The sequence below is a fragment of the Sturnus vulgaris genome, chromosome 1 (genome assembly GCF_052056855.1).
Source record: "Sturnus vulgaris isolate bStuVul1 chromosome 1, bStuVul1.hap1, whole genome shotgun sequence".
NCBI lineage: Eukaryota > Metazoa > Chordata > Aves > Passeriformes > Sturnidae > Sturnus > Sturnus vulgaris.
Window position 1 is genome coordinate 149,038,177 of NC_142243.1, and position 15,884 is coordinate 149,054,060.

General features: G+C 42.4%; 1 protein-coding gene across 1 annotated transcript in view; it reads left to right on the top strand.

The window, feature by feature from the left end:
- Window positions 1-15,884, top strand: part of LOC148225586 (uncharacterized) — a 123,982-nt gene that overhangs the window by 39,589 nt on the left and 68,509 nt on the right. Inside the window, exon 2 of the mRNA XM_088179640.1 lies at window positions 7,246-7,335. The gene's annotated coding sequence lies outside the window, so the exon portion shown is untranslated. The remainder of the gene's footprint in view (window positions 1-7,245; window positions 7,336-15,884) is intronic.

Sequence of the window (15,884 nt, forward strand, 5' to 3'; positions counted from 1 at the left end):
GTGCTGAATAAAATGATTGCAAGACCTTAAACCATCTCTGACACAGAATAGCAATGGGTTCAATCAACTGTATTCATCCTGCTGCCACTATAATGCCAGAAGGGTGTAAGACCTAGAAGGAAACTAAGCCCTAGAGGAAAAACTGTCTGTTAGGTCCTGCTGAGGGCAGAGGGGGCTTTAATTTCATTCTTTCCTTCCTTCTTGGTTCATTAGAAATATGAGGCTGAAACACATTCTTTAGGAATACAAGCTGAAAACGTGTTCTCAAGTCTCAAAGAGACTGCTTTGACTGTTTTGTTCCCAGGAGAGGCAGTGCCTCTCCTATAGCATTACAAGCATGTACAAGAGAAGCATTTATGATGATTTGGTCTGAGATGTCTGTTTGCTGCTGATGTTGCTGGGGAGAGGATATTTTTATATTATTTCAACTTGGGGAGAAGTAAGGGTCCATACCCCTCTCCAATTGCATCTTATTTCTATGGAAACATTTGCTGTTCTGAAAGTATTGTTTTTCCTTCTCTGATCCACTGTGTTGTGCTCCTTTCTCCATCTCCTTTTTCAGGCAGATTTTTTTCATATTCCTTTTCCAATTAATACGCTTTTTCCCTACCCCTCTCTCTTGCCCTAGTTTCTATCTTCTTTCAGTCTCTTCCCATTTTCTCTCAATCTGCCCTTTTGTCTCTTGTCCTGGTTTGTTGTCCTCCTCTCTCTGTCCTCTCACTTTGATCTTCTATCTCTCTTTATCAACTTTGTCTTCGCACAATCCCCTTCACTGCTTCTTTCCTTGTTCACTTCCCAACCTCCCCTGGTGCAGATCACTGTCTGCTGCTGCAGCTTCTCTGGTGGCTTGAAACACAGCTGACCTCTCCACACAGGAACCAGAGATCCAAGTTTGATGCAAGAGACATCTTAAGGCTTAGATGTTTCACTTGTGACAGCAAACACTTCAATTGCCTCTGGAGACTTGTCTCTCTGGGTCACTTAAGCTGTCACCAGAGATATCCAGTTAACTACTGCAGTTCTCCTTGTCTGATCTATAGCTTCAGATTTTTCAGCCTGTTCTCTCTTTCCCTGTGAGTTGTGGGTGGGAGCAACCTACTTCCTTCTACACCTGGATCATTGGGAGGAAAAGGAGACATCTGAAGGGAGTTTTAGTCTGCCTGACTCACTGTGAAGACAGACCTGAAAGGGGCATGCTGCAGAAGAAGACCTGGGCATGGCAAAGAGCTTTCCTGAGCAGTAGGTGTCCTGAAAAATAAACATTTTCACAGTGTGGCCTTAAATGAAGGGCATGTACAGGCAGAGAGCTCTGGGGAAAAGTCTCTGCAAGAGACTGTGGTCGTTGTGATGCACACAGAATGAGAAACAGACACACACACCTGACTCCAAGTTGGTCGAGCAGGAAAAAATCCTCTTTATTTACATAACATGTCTATTTATGGAAATCTATCAATGAGCATGGATTGGACAGTGATGAAGAGACCTCTGACTCCACTGGTTTATCACAATGTGTATCAGTGCTCGCTTTCTCCAAAGAGGAATGCAAAACAGTTCTGTTTACCAGAAAGAATGTGAGAAAGTGTAACAAGAATATGTCAACATCGGAAGGCCAAAACCACCAGGGCAACAGGAGACCAAGTGGTACAACATTTACAGAAAGACACTGAGGCAATGCACTTATTAGACTGGAGGAAAACTGACAAAATTGCAACTGCTTTATGTCTCTCAGGCATCCCTTGGCCCTCTGCCTCTTCGTGTGAGCCTCATCTGCCTACTCAGCTACAACTGTAGAATGGTTTGGGTTGGAAGGAAACTTAAAGATCAGCTACTTCCAACCTCTTTGCCAAGGGCAAGGACAGAGTCCACTACACCAGGTTGTTCAGAGCCCCATCTAACCTGGTCTTAAACACTTCCAGGGATGCTCCCTTCCCTGGGCAACCTGATCCAGAGTCTCATCAGCATCACAATAAACAATTTTTTCCTAACTTCTAATCTAAATCTCCTCTTTTTAAGTTTAAAACTGTTTTCCTTTGTCACATCTCTATCTGCCCATGTAAAGGGTTTCTCTCCATCTTTTTATTAGTTTCCTTAAGGTACTGGAAAGCTACCATAAGGTGTCCTTTGATCCTTCCCCTCTACAGGCTGAATAACCCCAATTCTCTCATCCTGTCTTCACAGGAGAGGTGCTGTAACCCTCCTCTGGAGCTGCTCTGACAGGTTTGTGTCCTGTGCTGAGGACCTGTAAGAGCAGGTCTAGAGGAAGGTCTCACAAGAGCAGAGCAGAGGGGCAGAATCCCCTCCCTTGCCCTGCTGCCCATGGTGCTTTGGAATCAGCCCAGGATGTGGCTGGCTTTCTGGACTGCCAGCACACATTGCCAGGTCATGTCCAGCTTTTCATCTAAAAGGAACTCCAAAACCTCTCTGTAGGACTGGTCTCAAAGAGTTCTCCTCCCAGTCTGTACTTGTGTCTGGGATTGCCCCAACAAAGTTGTAGCACTTTGCACTTGGATTTGTTGAACTTCATGAGGTTCTTGTGGGCCCACATCTCACATTTGTCCAGGTGCCTCTGGATGGCATCCCATCCTTCTGTTGTGTCAGCTCAGCTTGGTGTCTTCTGCAAATTTGCTGAAGGCACACTCTATTTCCCTTTCTGTGTCACTGGTGAAGGTATGGAAGAGTCCTGATACACAGTCTGAGGGACACCACTCGTCACCAGACTCTGCCTGGACACAGGAACCATTGACTACAACTCTCTGGCTGCCTCCATCCAGACAATTCCTTACCCACATCAAATCCATGTCTTTGCATTTGGAGATAATCATGTTGTGCTGTGTCAAAGGCCTTACAGAGCTCTAGACAGATGGCATCAATCAATCAATCAATCAATCAATCAATCAATCAATCAATCAATCTTCCCTTGTTGCCTGCTGCAGTCACTCCATCACATAATGTCACTAGATTGGTCAGGCATAATTTTCCCCCTTAGTGAAGAAATTTAGATCTTTTTAGCCCTTCAGATCTATGGACCAAGGCACAGCATGTTCTTCCTAAGCCTCATTAGTCTTCAGCTTTCAACTTCTTTATAGCATAGCTTGACACTAAAAACTCTTATCCTCAATTTTCAGTGCACCTCTGCAAATGAAGGAAAACATGGTAGCAAGGTCTCTGGGGATGCTCTGCTATTGGAAAGCAAGGGGAACCCTCACTCTTCTCAAAGGCTGTGTCAAGACAGCGGGCAATTAAGCATAGTTATAAGTGAATTCCTTTTAATCTTAATAAAAGCAGAGGAATTCCCTGCAGAACACCTCTGAGTTCCTCTTACTGACAATATATGTGCCCAATATAAACCACACCAGACTCAGAAGATATCATTTATTGTGTAAAAGTTCTCAGTTAAAGAAAAAAGATTGTTCTATATTTATAACTGGGTCTGTGCTCTTTTCCCTCTCTCCCTTGGCTCCATTTAACATTCCCAGAGGATGTACTGTGACTAATGGGAAATGTTCTGGACTGGACTAAAATGGCAGTCCTACTTCCAAAGATGCAGGACATTAAACAAGATAAACCAAAAGGTTGGTAGCCCAGATTACTGCAATATTGCTCTAACACATACACAGCACAATAAAATATGATCTAAACTCATCTAATCTGTCAACACAGGATGAGTAAGTACTGGAAAGTTAAAAGTTGTTTCAATTTTTCTCACATTAAGAATACTTTCAAATTTGGTAATATCTTAAACTGATGACCACTTCTGAAATAGTTCATTGGAAAAGCAATGCTTTTTCTGCCAGGAAAGTTGCACTGTCACAACTCCTCCAGAATCAGCTCTAAGGGAGACTTAGCAGAAATATCCATGACAGTATTCATGGCTCTCCCTGGATTTTTCCATCTGGCTGCATGCCTGGTGGCAGCTCTTCCCCTGAAATTCCCAGCAAGTAGTGAAAGGATGCTCAACAACTTTCACTACATTCAAGTTTTTTTGTCCTGGAGCAAATCTCATGTCATTTCTTGTGAGGGTGTGGTCTGGCTGCAGCCTTAACACAGCACACTGGGCAGGATCCAGGCAGGGCAGGGAAAGGGACACAGCCCCTCTTCCTCTGTGCTCCTCACTCTCTCAATTCCCCAACAGGGATGCCCTCAGTGATGCTCCATTTATTCCCATACTTTAGCATTTCATTCTGCCTCTTGCTGAGTTTCTTCTCTGTTTTAAAGTCACTTAGAGGACTTATTTCTAAAAGATGGGATCAGTTGTTCTACAAAAGGAAGGAAAAATTCCTGTACCTAGGAAGGAGCAACCTCATGCAACAATGCCTGGTGGAAAACACCATGGAATCCACAGGTGGAAATCACTTGTGCACTACAGGGGGGACCTGGTAGGCACCAAGTTGAATATGAGCCAGCAACGTGTGCTTGTAACAGAGACGACAGTGGTGTCCTGGGCCTAATCAGGCAAACTGCAGGCAGGATGAGGGATGTGATCCTTCTTTTCTACTCAGCACTGGCTGAGACACATCTGCAATGTTGAATCCAGAGCTGAGCTGCCAAACATGGATATATCCGAGAGAGTCCAACAAAGAGCCATGAAGATGGTTAAAGCAATGCAGCATTTTTGATTTGCAGAAAGGCTGAGAGAACTGGGACTATTCAGCCTGGAAAAGAGAAGGCTTGAAAGGATCTTATCAATGCAGATAAATACCTTAAGGTAGGGTGCAAATTAGATGGAGACAGATTCTTTTCCATCATGCCCAGTGCTAGGACCAGAGGCAAAGGGCAAAGACTGAAACAGAGGAGGTTCCTTCTGAACACCAGGAAACACTTCCTTACTGCAAGGCTGACTAAATGCTGACACAGATCACCCGGGCAGATCAGGCAGTTTTCTTCATTAGAGATATTCAAGAATCATCTGGACATGGTACTCAGGAACTGGTGCAGGTGGCCTTGACTGAGAAAGGGGTTTGGGCTGGATGACCTTCCAAAGTCCCCTGCAACCTCAGCCATTCTGTGGTTCTGTGATTTAGACTGTAGAAATGCATATGCTGCTCTGTACTTTTTCTTTTTAAAAGAAAGAAAGGAAAATAAAAAAAGATTCTTTATGAATAGGCAGTAGCCAGAGATTCCCAGAGGTGGAGACCTTCTTCCCCCCACCAGGCCTTTGAGGGGCCATGGTTCAGGCATGATGAAACAATTCAATTTTCATGGCCAGCCAGACCTTGGCTCCTCTTCAGAGTCACAGACTTTGCAGCACTGGTTCTGTGGAGTGGCAGGCTCTGCTCAGCACTGCTGGGCTGACAGTGAGGAGCTGTCTGCTGGAAATAGAAGCACGAGAATTGATTGCACATGTAGTGAAGGGAATAGCAAGTTTCTTCAACAGGAATCAGGAATTTTTGAAGCAAAGCACCCTCTCAGCCTGTTCAAGATGTTTCTGTAAGCTCAAATCAAGCCTCACTCTATCCTACCTGAGGAGTCCCTTTTGGTGTGCTGGAGATAACAGTGCTGGATGCTGGTGGCGGCAGCTGCAGCACAGCTGTGGTGGGGACAGGCACAGATTTGGGACTTTCACATCTGCCCAGGGCAGAGATCATGTGTTGTTCATTCTCAAGGGATTCTCCTCACAGTAGCCCAGGGCAGCTGGTTACAAGAGAGGCTTTTAGAGCTCAGTTTTCCAGGAAGGGATAACACAAAGTAAAAATGTCATGAAGACCACATGATGTGTGGAGAAAAGCTTGAGGATCAGTAATACTGTGGGAGAGCATTATGAGCATCTACTCTGAACAGGTCAGCACCCCCAGCAGCTTTGCATTCAGCCCAGCTTCCTTCAAGAGAGGCTCCTCAGATGCTGGTCACTGCCCTGTGCAGGAATCTGCCATAAATTGAATTTCTAGGTTAATGATCAATCTGAAGCAAGACAGCAGTGCAGGATTCCCAGGATTTGCAGCCTAGAGTCAATCACCTACGTCAAGTCCTGCTTTTCTTGGAAAGTTCCTTTGCCTGCTCCCTAAGGCAGCTGGGGGGAGGGAGAAGCTGTGCGCTCCACCCTGGGCTCTCAGGTGAAACCTTTGTGGCAGTGCCCTCTGCCACCACCACACTTCCCTCAGCTCCTGGACTGATGCTCACTGTCCTCCCACCTGCTCAGCAGGGCCAGGCTGTGCCAGCATACTTTGTTGCACAGCCCACCCCATTGCATGTAAGATTTTTGCTTTTTCATCCCAAAAATTACATTTGTTTACCAGCAAAGCAACAAGCATTCATTCACTGTCCTGCTCAGGTAGCACAAACAATGGATTTGTCTAATACCTGACTCTAGGAGGTGACCTCTGAGCTAATTAAATTTTGTCTGTCAATTTGCACTGAATTTTTCACAATTATTAATCTGCTATCACTTTGTAGGCTGATGGAACCTTTAAGAAATACTGCAAAAGAGTGCATCAAATTTCTTTTTCCCAAGCAATTAATGAAAAATATCAAAAAATCACAGCAGCTGTTTTCAGGTGCCAGGATTTAAAACAGATTCCTTTATTTTAAGTACTGTCTGAGATATTTGTGGAAAGTATTAGTAAGCCTGAGTGACCACAGACATTTGTGGCTTTGTGAAAATTGACTTTTGTTTCAGTAAAAAAACGAATAACCATTAAAAGAAATATTTTAAACTCATGGCATTTTCAAAACCCACAGAGGTCTCTGGATAAAGGAAATGGTTTTTAAAATGCCATATTTCAAGTGGAGGAGGGGGATTTCAGGAAGTTACAAACTTGAATATTTCTGGATCAGGACGCTATGGAGAAATGATCTCCAGCTGGCATAACGCATAGCAGAGCCAGCTGAGATCTTTGGAATTTTAATGCTCACTGCTTGCCATGGGGGCAGGCTCAACTCTGCCTGGGATTTAGTGTGAGAATGGAGGGAAGATTGTCCAGATCCTAGGTAGGAGCAGGGACAGATTCTCAGATCAGGTGGGTTGGGGTTTGCTTGTGCCCTGCCAGTGCTGAGAAGTTGCTTCACACTCTGTGGGAAGTCAAAAACAACAACTCTGCCTTCTTGGAGATGGTTCTTTAATCTCCTGGCAAAAAAAACCTGAGTCTTGCTCTTTTGATTCAATTTGGAAGATTTAGAGCAGTTTTTAAATGTTGTTATCCAAAAGATATGCTAAAAATTGTTACTTCAAGAGATATCAGAATTGTATTTCTATTTTCTTCTCTCCCCTTCACCTACCTCTCCCTTATGCCTTGATTTACACTGCACCAGCTAAGTGGCACATGTTGCTCTTCATGCACACTGTGCACGGTTTCACTATCTTCACTATCTTCAGCAAGACTGCATCTGCTACAGTGAAAGGTGAGATTTTACCCAGCAGTTTCCTGTTCCCCCACCTCTGAGAAAGGAAGTGTTTGGGGAGTTTCTTCTTTTTTTATTTATTTCCTCTTTTATTTCTTCTTCTTCTTCTTCTTCTTCTTCTTCTTCTTCTTCTTCTTCTTCTTCTTCTTCTTCTTCTTCTTCTTTCTTTTTTTTTTTTTCCGTTTTGTTTTGTTTTGTTTTTTTCCTCTTCTCTTTTTAATTTTCACCTTACCCATTTCATGGGTTAAATTCTGTGGCCTCACTTACATCACTGAGGTCAGGATGTTCCACCAGCCTGATTGCAACCCATGTCACATGCTACAAGTCTGTGTGTATGTATCTGTTTCCCTCTTTCTCACTTTCCTGACTCATAAAAATTTTGATTTTAGATTAAATGCCAGATGGGTCATCTTTTACACAGGAGAACTTAAAATCACTTAAAATCCTGGACTTCCTTAGCAGTAGCAATGACGAACATGATATTATCTTTAAGATATGACTTCAACTGGATATTTCCAACATTTTAAAGAGAAGAGGAATATACATTAAAGGAAAAGGAACACCACACACATAGAAAAATATTCCCAAGAATTCTGGATTTTCTACTGGATTGTCAGCTTTTAACTGGAGTGTAAGACTGATGATAAAAGTGCATGGGCAGCAAAAACAGAGCAGTTGGTCACACTACATCTATCTAAGGAAACAATATGTTCTAGCCCCTTTTCATTTCCCTGCTTTGCCCATAAAGGTGTAGGTGCAGAGCCCTGTTTAACCAGAGACCATTACTATACTGGGTGTGATTCCACTAACTCATCCATAGCCAGTATGTAACTCCCAAATATTGTCATCTAAGCCACATTTTACAAATATTTGTCTTCCCCTGTGGTAAAGTCTCATCTATGCATCCTTTCCATGTGCTGGGCATCAGGGTTTCATGGAAGGAATCCCCTGGAGTTCAATGAGAGGAGTTCAATTAATTCCTGTAGATGTTCTTTGCTTCCATGGTTGCCCAAACTAAACCAGGATCCAAATTCTTAAAGGATGACTTAAAACACACATCTAACTCATCGACACTGGGATCTAAGTGCTTAATTTACTTTTTTAAAGAACATGAACAATGAGAAAAACATGACGTGATTTTTCAGGGTGAGAAATTTATGTTTTTCTAGAAGGAGGCAGCAATGATAGACTTAAAAATGGAGCCCTTTTAAGGATTAATATGCACATTTCTATTCCAAATCTTTAAAGCTTCATTAGTAATTCTGGGTACACAACTTCTTTTATCAGACACACTTGAGGGAGCACTGAGCATGGTGCGTCCTTAAGGCTCACATCCCTCCAAGGCGTCTCAAGACACCAATCAAAAAATACAGTCAGTTTGGAGCACAAGTCACTTCACGGATCTTTCATTGCTTCTAAATAGCTACTGTCATCCTGTACCAAATCAATTCAGAAACTCCACACCTGTTATCCCAAATAACTGCATTTGGGGTGGAGTTATTTGGTAGCAAGCAGCACTGTACGCCCTACAAAACCCTTAAAGTGTAATAATGGAAGCACTGAATTATTTGTGTACTGTCATTTCTGATTTATATCAAATGACATATTCCCCTTCAGACTTCCTAATTACCAGTATTTTTTTATTCTCTCTTTTTTTTTTTTTTTTTAACAATATCTGAGAGTATTTACTGAATGTCAAATGCCTTATTTCATATAATTTTCAGCTTGGGAGATTAGATCACTGGTAGTTCTGGAGACGTTGCTTTGAATTATTTGGAAGGTATAAATCTATAACATTTAATAAATTTCAGGAGTATTTTTTCATTAAAAATGCATCACAGGGGTTCTGTGTATGATTTCTTGAGTCACATTAGACATTTTTAATTAATTTTTGAACATGGTAAAGTGCTTTTTCCACAGTGTGAATAAGTTGTCTGCCAAAGGGAGTTTTGTGATGCTCTGAAATGTATCTTAGGCTGTCTAGCTTGTGCTTTGACTCCTAAGAAGAAAAAAAAGGGTGGGGGACACACACACAAGAGCTGCCGTGTGAGACTCAAGTGCACATTATTGCCCATTATGAAAATACTCTTTTTTTAACATTAACAACTTCATGATTCCTAAAATACTAGACCAAATCTTGAATGAGCTGTGACATGGTCCTCAGTTTTTACATAATAACATATCACACATTCTATAAATTAAGTTGACTGAAATTTCGTTTTAAAATGTATAAGAAATGAAATCACCAACTTCTTCTTTTCTGGTACAGTTGTTTAAAAAAAACTTCTAATAGACATGGTCAAATGAATTTTTTTTCCATTGAAAAACATAAGTTTTTTCAAGCACTTTGATGTTTCACCAGGAAAAGCTGTTTTACAATCTCTCAGCAGTCAAAGAGGACATCAAATCATGAGAATTCCGGTTAAGGGAACTGAAGGCAGACTAGGGTTAAAGAAGGGACAGTGAATCTCCTTCCTTTGTTCCCCTTCCAGTAGCAAGAAAATGTGTGAGGAAGGAACATTCTCACCCTCTGTCCAGCCTAGAAGATTTAGTGGGGTTAATTTCATCAGAAAGGCCTGAGACTCACAAAACTGCCATTTCACCTCCCCTAGAATTTAAATATGGAGAAACACTATTTCTTAGAGAGTGCTGAGAGTTTGTTTTGCTGGCCTTTTTCTCCTCCTTTTTTTTTCTCCTGCCACTGGCTTGGAATAGTCTTCAGGAATTGAACATTACCAATTAGACATCCCCCTGCACTCACATTCTTGTCCCATCAGGCCAGATGGGGAGGGTATCAAGCTTACGACTCCCAAGTATCTGTCCTGGATACAGGGAGAAGGATCCAGCCTCAGTATTTCATCCTGCAGAAGCTGATAGCAAACATTTCGATCCATCAGAAAACAATTCACAGAAGTTCTCAGTAAAAGAGGGGGTGTAGATATGTCTCTTTGTACTGTTACCTGCAGACCCTGGAAGATGTCAAAATCTTGTGGAGGAAGTATTTGCTGATCCCTATCAGCAGTTTAATGGGATGGGTGACTCACTGTTGCTCTAATTAATGCATGCAAAGACCTTTTCTAAAATACATTTGGTGTGTCTCCTCCTGGAGACAGGAAATACCTGCAACAAGCACATTCTCCCACACCTTTCCTGGGCACTTGAACTTACTAGTGAATGTCCTACTGATGCTTTTTTACTAGGGTAGGTACTGCTCTAACAACCATCATGGGAAATGTAGGAGAGGTAGAGCTCAGGAGCTCTGGCAATGGTTTTTAATTTCATCTTGTGTAATGAATCCTAATGGTCAACCACGTGCTAAAGTTCTGCCATCTCACCTAGTCTGTAAATAAAATGCTCCTGCTTGGAGGAGATGGGTAGACCAGCCAAAAATTATAATATAAACCTCTACCTCTCTGACATCACCTGTGGAGAGTATGGGGTATCTTTGGGGTATCCTTCCTCCAGGAACCTGCCATCAAGAAAATTCCCTAATGTTTTCACATGGTTACTTGCACAAGCAAGTTCTTAGCTCAGATGGAAAAAAAAAAAAATCCTACCCAAACGTGCAAAGATGACTTGAGTGAAATAAAAACCCAGCAGTGGCTTAGCAAAGCTTTTTGAAGCATTTACTCATTAAGGTTAGCCTCATGCCAAGATTTTCTCACTAGAAGGATTGACAGGGTTTTCATAAAGTGTTAGAACTCCACAGCTCTGACATCTGTCAATATTTTTGGCCAGCAGGTTCATAAGTTATTAGTACAAATCACACTGACACACAGCCTAGTCAGAAAAACTGAATTGCACTGGTGACAGTGGGCTTTAAAGAAAAGTAGAGGCTGGCAAAAAAACCGTTTTGCTGGTATTGAAACCCAGAAGCCTGGGAGTTTTCTGTGCTTTCTGATGCTGACCCCCAGGAAAACACTGCTTTTGACTTGAGGCCTTGGAGAAGGCTTCCAAATTGGAGTGATGGAGTTAAGGTCACGGGTGTGTAGTTGAATAGAAGTGTGTGATTTCACATGGTGAAGGGTTTTGAATTTGGGATTTTTAGAATATAGTAATAGGTATGGGACAAGATGGAGATTCTAGGGTGTTGTCTCTTTCTGTCTTCTTCCTTCTTCTTCATGCCTTCGGGTAGTAGTTTCTGGTTGGGCAGTCAGTGCTGCACTGCAGGTCACAGGAGTTTGGTTATTGGGTCAAAAGTATAAATAATATAAATGTTAGCTCTTTATTAGACTGTTAAGCTTTAAAAGACCTTGTAACTAGCAAGATTCATTTCCATTTTGCACTCTTTTAGCTGGTAGCTAGAAGTGTTGCAGAACTCTCTGTACTTTAGCTAAGATTTAATAAACAACCAAGTCTAAACAAAAGCTCCGTTTCCTTCATGTTTTAATTCTGACTCTGAGTGAAAGAAGATGAAAATGAGTACAAGCTACTAATTAGGTGGTGCAACTAACCCATTACAAGCTGGAAACTGGGACTGCAAGAAAGGACTGGTATTACTCAGGAAGCATGAGACAATTTCTCTTGTCTTCCCGTCATTCCCCAAAGTTTGTGTGGTTGTTGCTGGGATACTCTGGCAAGGGCAACTAGCATGGAAGAGAACAGAGAAATCTGACCTGGGGATGTGTCCTACAAGCCAGGCAGAGAGAGGACAATGGGACCAGTGGGACCTCCAAGCAGGCAGAGAAGGGCTGTCATCCTGGAGAGGAGAAGACAACAATGTGATGTCTCTATTGCCTGTTTGCAATTCTCCAACCAGCAATGACCCAGGAAACCACAAACTCCATTGATGGCTTTACTACTGATGGTTTAGAGGCGAGTTCACCTTCCCTAGTCTTTCCTTCTTCCTGTGTAGTGATTTTTTGATTCTTTGCCAGGTTCATTTACCACTGGCCATTTCACTTTTTACAACCTTTTTTAATGTGTAGATTTGGCTCCATTAATTGACAACATCTTCTGTGTGGTGGGTTGCTCTTGTCTGTCTCTCAGGTGCCCACTCAATTCCTCTCTCAGTTCCTCTCTTAAGCAGGACAAGGCAAGAAAATAAGCTGAAAAACTTGTTGGTCAAGGCAGTTTAATGAAAGAAAGCAAAGGTCATGTATGGAAGCAAAGGACATAAAAAAATTCACTACTTCTCATCAGCATATGATGTTCAGCTACTTTCTGGGAAGTAGATTGTAAAATGTGTAGCAGTTGCTTTGGAACACAAATACCTTAATATACATATGGCATGCCCTTACCCTTTCTATAAGATTTTTTTGTTGAACATGGCATCCTATGGTATGGACAGCCTTTTGGTCTTCTTGGCCAGCTGTCCTGGCTGTATCACTCCTCAGGGTCTTGTGCACACCCAGCCTATGGGTCTTTGAGGGAGGAATTGAAAGAAAGATTTGATACTGTGAGAACACTGCTCAGCAACAGCTGAAACACTGGTGTGTTACCAGCTCTGTGCCAGCTACAAACACAGCACAGCAGCAGCAGAACTGCTGTGGGGAAAGGTAACTCCAGACAGACAGACCCACTACAGCCCCCAGAGAAGCCAGGTTGAGCAGGGGCTGCAGATGCCTCCACAGTGAGCTGGTCTGGGGAAATCTGTTCCTCAGATTAACCCAGCTCCCATCCCTGTCAAGGCTTTGATGAAGTATTCAGTATTCACTGGTTCCCCCCTGTGACAATGAAGACAGGGACTGGTGTGAATTCTGCCTTGGGTTTTGCAGGATTGTGCCCTCAAGGCAGCCTTGGACAATATTTCCTGGCTGTGTGGAAAACTTCAGTATCCTAGAGAGAGCCCTCAGGAGGGCCCTTCACCTTCAGTGGAAGATGTATCACAGAATATTTGTGTGTGCCTGGGCTGAGAGATAACAGCTGCTCTACCTGGAGTGGGAACCTGCTTGTCCTGCCTCTCTCGGGGCAGACTTTGCCATGCATTTCCTCACACCTCTGTGAACACACAGGCCATGAGCTCTCCCAGACTGGCATCTCTTTGGGAAAGTGACTGTCAGGTCCTAAGCCTTTATGAAAACACCAAAAGTATTGGAGTTTGTTCCTTTCCGTGTCCTTTATGGCTAATAAGAAGGAACTAGGCAGTGGGGAGATGCTGTTCCTCCCAATTGTTTTTAGGTATTGCAGGATTAGATGAGTGGCATCCTGCTATCCCTTATCTCCATCTCCACACAAGTGAATGAAGGGTGCTGAGGAAGACTTTGCCAGGTGTATCTTTCTATACAGTAGAGATCTGTAGGTTCTCTTAAGTCAGGCCTAGCAGCATGTGGAACTATCTTTGTGGTTTCCTGGCTGTGTTGGACCACAAGTGCAGTAACTCACAGCTGAGAAATTCTGCCAGACTGTCTAGATCTACCTGTGCCATTCAATATTTTATCCAAAATCCCACAGGTGTTTCTCCCACTCCTTAGCCAGATATTTGTGCTTCTTGAGTTGTCCCACGCTTAGTACTCAGGAAGAAGAGCTGAGAGAATAACTGAAAAAACTCTTCTAAGTCATCACACAACAAATCCAAGGTTTCTTGCTGATTTAGCAATATATTTCTATTGTGTCAACAGAGGGCCAGCCAGGCCATTTCTGTAAGATATTTTTGGTCATTGACAAACACTTTGATCCAGCAGATTTATAGTTGCCTGGCAAAAGTCCTCAGCTGGTGTTCATCATGCTGATTTACACTGGTTGAATCCTTGCCTAGCTGTGTTTCTCAAATCAAGACATTTTTTTGTGTGCAGTCCCATCGTTGCTTTAGGAGAAAAAAACCTCAACAATATACCCCACATTCCACCCTATAAAATAAAAATGAGCACAAGATGCACAAAATAACCCTGCAAAAGGGAGACGTCTCATAGAAGAAAATTGAAATCCTTCTAAGTGAGAACATTATAGCCTATGGCACTGTCATGTAGCTGCACTTTTATAATGGACACAATATAATGAGTTCAGTTCATGAAAGCTGGTTATTATATCCTAGCTGGAGGTCATACTTTGGCATATATAGAGCCAGCAATTTGTATACACTGGGAGTTCTGCTGCTCTTCTGGTTTTCTTAGGTTAAGTCTATATCATGTAGTATATCATATTCAAGCTCATATTGCTTCCTAAACTACGCCATCGTCCTCAATTCAGAGATGAGCATTTGAAGCTCAGTTTCAGCCCAAGCCCTTAAGCTCTACTGATATCAAAACTCTTTCCTTGATCAGTTTGTAGAGTGGTTTGAGTGTGTCTCTGGGAGGATTGTTGCTCGGCTGGGATGCAAGAAATACCTCCTCTGGTCTCCCATGGTCTCAGCCTTTTTGGACTCTTCTGCTCCTGCTCTGTGTGATGCTGGACATCAGGTTTTCCTTATGCACATTTTTCCCCATGTATTGGAGTTTAAGTAAAAGCTGTTTTTGAGCTATTCAGTCCTTTCAGTGAGTGACAAGATTTGGCTTATCCTCACAAGTGTGTTGGCACAGAGATTGTGGGATGGCTGCAGGAAGGAAGATTTTGGCTGGCAGTGCCTTCTGTGGTCCCATCCAGGTAATCATCAATCTCTCTTTAGGGGCAAGGTAGAAATCATTCATCTTGTTCCACCTCTCCTAGGGTTCTTCTTGGAGGAGTCAGGGAGAGTCTCTGGGAGATGGCTGCTTTTGAGTTGGTTATGTGACAAGAATCCTACATGGTGGAGTGATCATTGAAACAAAACAACTTCTGCTGACAGGTCTGACTGTGCTCATTGCTTTTGTTCATCTTTGGGAGCTCAGTAAAACCTCCAGGGTTTTTTGTTTGAAAACTTTACATTGCTGTCTGTTCAACTATGAGAGAAGGGAAAACAGCAGCTATGCCAGAAGTTTTATTGAAGTATAAAAAAATGAAACAAGCAATCTAAAATGGCTAATAAAATGGTGCCCTGTGCCCCAAACTACAAGCAAGAAATGTTACATTAGAACTGATACCTAATCTAGCAGATAAAGCAGCTCGTGTCTATACATAAAATTAATTAGGCACAAAATACTATGTACAGGCAAGCAGTCCCCATTATCCCTGAGGTTTTATTCTTTCTAAGTAAAGATAAACAGAACCAAAATATTAATAGTGTGGGTTTTTTTCAGTAAAGCATTACCTACATTGTTTTTCTCTCTATCACATAGCAGGCACCTTAGGTTATGCATTAAAATTTCTGATGTGTTATGGATGAGAGGATATCATGTACCTGTTTTCTCTCTAGTGTCTCCTGATTTGAAGCTTGGACAGGGAATAGAGAAATTTTCTGGCTCTGCCCATGAGTGTGGTAGGTCTGCTCCAGGCGAGCCTGCTGATTGCTATCTTCACCACTTGTCTCAGAGAACCAGAAGATGCAGATTTCCACACAGCAGTAGAAGCATTAGACCTCACATTTGTAACATCTGTCTTCCTTCATATTATCACTATATGGCAGAATATGAGGAGGGTCTCATGTGGTCCTCCCTGAAAGGACCATTATGTCTTCGATTCATCAAAACCATGCTATAATTTCCTTTACTTTATGCACCAGCTTTTTCTTCAAGCACAGTCCCCATCTCTTCTAC